General features: G+C 31.6%; 1 long non-coding RNA gene across 1 annotated transcript; it reads left to right on the forward strand.

Annotated features, from left to right (window-relative positions):
• Positions 1–1,031: 1,031 nt before the first annotated feature.
• LOC136206349 (uncharacterized) lies at positions 1,032–3,733 on the forward strand. The gene is made up of 2 exons (XR_010676255.1): positions 1,032–1,237; positions 3,264–3,733. It is a non-coding gene; the product is annotated as an uncharacterized lncRNA (long non-coding RNA).
• The last annotated feature ends 253 nt before the right edge of the window (positions 3,734–3,986 follow it).

The raw sequence follows: 3,986 nt of genomic DNA on the forward strand, positions 1-3,986 counted from the left end.
AAATTGATTATTTCCTATCACCATTAGCTCTTTAAACTTTAATAATTGTCTTATCAACTCTCTAAATAATAATCAAAACAGGCTTTTCAAATTTTCAGTTACGTTAGAATATTTCCAAAAGACTCTTAGTGCACTCTCTAAAAATAATATAAATAATTGACTCTTAGTGATTTAAGAGTTACTAAGATATATTATCCCTAATAATACTTCTTATATTCACTCATTATTTATTATTTTATTATTAAAATTATTATTTATTATTATATTTATCAATAATGTAAGGAGAGAGATTTCTTAATAATAAATTATCAATAAAAAATAAATTAAAAAAATGCTAAGAGGTGGAAAGATGTTATCTATTAATAAAGAGATGAATGAGCTTTTAATGATTTGAGTTGCCACTTAAAAACTGTTGGAGCTGATTTTTAATTCTTTCTTTTTAAATTTTAAATTAAAAGGCTTTTGAAAATGCTCTTAGACAAAAATTGATTTTTTCTAACAAACATTAAGTTTAAATTTATATTAAGATAATGAAGTTTTAAAAATTAATGTTTGAAGTTAAATTAAAATTTGTTATAACTATAGGGATTAATTTTAAAATTTTACTTATAAAATTTTGGTCTAATACACAAATAACCCCTGAACTTGTCCAAATGTTGCAATTGCCCCTCCAACTTTCAATTGTAACAACTTATCTCTCAAATTTGTCCAATTGTAAAACATAACCCCAAATTGCTAACATGGATTACAATTGAAGATATACGTGAAATACAAAATCTGCAACGCTCGTGGAGTGTGAGAATAATCAGATCTTTGGTGTGATACGAATCCGGGAAAACGTTTTTACGATTGCCTCAAGTACGAGATAAAAAAATTCTCAATTTGGGGTTATGTTTTATAATTGGACAAATTTAAGAGGTAAGTTGTTACAGTTGAAGTTTGAGGTGGGCTGTTGCAATATTTAGACAACTCAGGGGTTATTTGTGTATTAGGCCTAAAATTTTCAAAATCCTGCAAAGTTACTAGCTAGCTTACTTTTTAGACTAGATTGGGAAGAATCTTGGAGAAGCTGGATTGGATTGGACTGGAGAGGCAGAGCAACAAGTAAGTACTCACGAGTAAGAGAGAGATTAGGGTTTAGGTACATTATATAGTAAGATAGATTTGGAGGTTCTTATTACAACTGCGATTCTGGAGATTTCTTTAGCCGTTTTCTTTTATGGATCAGAAAATCAAGGTATTTCCTCTCCTTTGTGTTCGCTTACTTCGGTTCCTCTAAGGTTTCCCTGGGTCTTGGTTTGCTTGATGAATTTAGGGTTCTTTTGTGGATTTTTTTTTTGGTCCAGTGATGAAATTCCTGTAAAATTGATGGCGTTGTTTTTGCTTTTTTGCTTTTCTTTATGCTCTGTGTCGATGAATTTGCGTTGATTCTGAGAACTAAGTTGACATATTTTAGCTTATTTTTTGTACTGGCATTTCGAAATTTGAGGGATTATTATCTTCTGAAAGTGATAACGTGATAGATTAGTATTGGCATTTCGAAATTTGAGAGATTGTTTTATCTTCTGAAAGTGATAACGTGATAGATTAGGGTTTATGTGTTTTATATACAGATAGATTAGTCTCTTCTTATTCAAAATTTAATTCGATTAGTAACTCCAATCGGTATTATGGGGTTTTCTTTTAACTGTGTTTGTTTTTTAGTCCTTGTTTGGGAGGAACTTTAATGGAGCTAAACAGAGCAAATTGGGGATTTTGGGGTTATTAACGGAAAGTTCATTAAAAAAATTGTAAATTTACATTAATTAGGCCTGATACATCACTAGCTCTCTGAACTCTGCAAAGTGTTTCGCCAGCTCCTTAAACTTGGTTATATTGTAACAACTAAATACAAAAACCATAATACTAACTCGTATTATGGTGCAAAAATACCCCTGACGTTTTGGGTCAGAGTAATTTTACCCCTAACGGCTAAAATGGTGCAATTTTACCTTTAACGTTAGTAGCCAAGAGAAAATTTATAAATTTGGTGAATTTTTTGAATTTTTTTTGTCCAATTCGTACAAAAAAAAACAGTATATTATTTTTTATTTTTTTTCACATCCCAACGTATGTTTGTGATTTGTTACTGATAAAATTGTAGATGATAAGATACATGACCGAAAAGACAGTTTGATGAATTATTTCTCAAATTATCCCAATTTTTCAATATTATGGGTAAAATTGCTTTTGGCTACTAACGTTAAGGGTAAAATTGCACCATTTTAGACGTTAGGATTAAAATTACTCCTGGGTATTTTTGCACCTTAATCCGGGTTAGTATTATGGTTTTTGTATTTAGTTGTTACGGAATAAGCAAGTTTAGGGAGCTAGTGAGACATTTGCAAAGTTCAGGGAGCTAATAAATTTTTATGGACAAGTTTAGGGAGCTGATGATACGAAATAAGCAAGTTTAGGCAGCTGGTGAGACATTTGCAAAGTTTAGGAAGCTGATAATGTATTAGGCCCATTAATTAACTTTAATTTCCATCACTTCCTTTTCTTTTCCTTTAACTCTCAAATAAGGTTAATTTTCCTTCTATGCTCTTTTACTTTTACTTCGGTTGCTCTTGACTTGCTTGATGAATTTAGGTCTTTTTGTGTAAAATTGTTTATGGTTTGGGATGGAATTTTATGAGATTGTTTTCCTTTTTTTATTAATTTGTTGTTGTTTTGGTGTTGCTGCTCAGTGTTAAGTTGATTTATTTTAGCTTATTTCTCTGTGTTGCCATTTTTAAATATGAGAAACTAATATCTTCTGGTAGTGATGACATGAATTGACTTATTTAGGTAATATGAATGAATTGATGCTTTCTGAATTTACTGTTTTTTTGGGGAGTTTTTCTGGCCGGAGATGAAGATCATGCATAATGGTTTTCTATGTTGCACGTACACTTCTAGTTAGTAGCTTTTCGTGTCCATTTGGTTTCTAAGCTATTTTATGAAAGTTATGTTTTAGAAATAACGTTTCGTGTGTCCATGCCCGTGTCCATGGAACATAGATGGTTTGTGTTGGATGAGATTTTATGAAATTGCTGGTCTATGTTGCGTTTCAGTGTCAGTTTGTTTTGTAGGCTGTATGATATAAAATTTCCCGGTGTCCGTTCCGTAACATAGACTACGACCATCCGTACATGTTAATGTAGTCAGATTTCCTCAAATATTATGTAGCCGCATTTGATTTGAATCTACTTCTAAGCCATTTGATTGATTAATTGAAGCAGGTCATGGATTCATCTGATTTCATATTGATATGCCATTCGGATGGTGAATTCAAGGCTATGGCTGACCGCTCATTGCACTATATAGGTGGTAATGCTCATGCTATCAACTTCCGCCAATGTGTTTCTTTAAATGACTTCAAAACGAAAACTGCTTCAATGTTTAATCATAATAATGTTACTTACATCCATTGCTTCAAGTACTTCCTCCCGGGTGATAGGAAGACTCCCATTACTATCTCTAATGACGAGGATGTAATTGTGATGAAGAAGTTAGTCGCGAATTCGTTACCTTCCGATATTTATGTTGTCAACAATTAGGTATCCTTTTCTGCAGTTATGAATTCTAAATTGTAGGGATGATTTTTCTTTTCCTGATAGATGCTGGGGTAGCTTTTTACTTAATTAAACATTTGCAATGTTGAAAAACTTTATGATATCGAATATCAAATTCATGTGCGGAGTTTTTTTCATCTGTTGTTTCTTAACGAGTGTAATTAACCCGAGAAAGGGAGAAAGAAAAAGTCGATGACTAATAAATAAGAACAAATTAGTATTTTACTGTTCATTTAAGTTTGGAAAAATACCAAAATTGATGAAGTGACTACATTGTTGACCGGAATAAACTTAGTGATAACTTGTGTAAATTTCTGAATAAGAAGGATCTCGAAATTATTATCCGTGTCGATTTCTACAAAATATGGGATGTGTTGGCTGTCTCACGTA

This window comes from Euphorbia lathyris, chromosome 9, assembly GCF_963576675.1.
Source record: "Euphorbia lathyris chromosome 9, ddEupLath1.1, whole genome shotgun sequence".
NCBI lineage: Eukaryota > Viridiplantae > Streptophyta > Magnoliopsida > Malpighiales > Euphorbiaceae > Euphorbia > Euphorbia lathyris.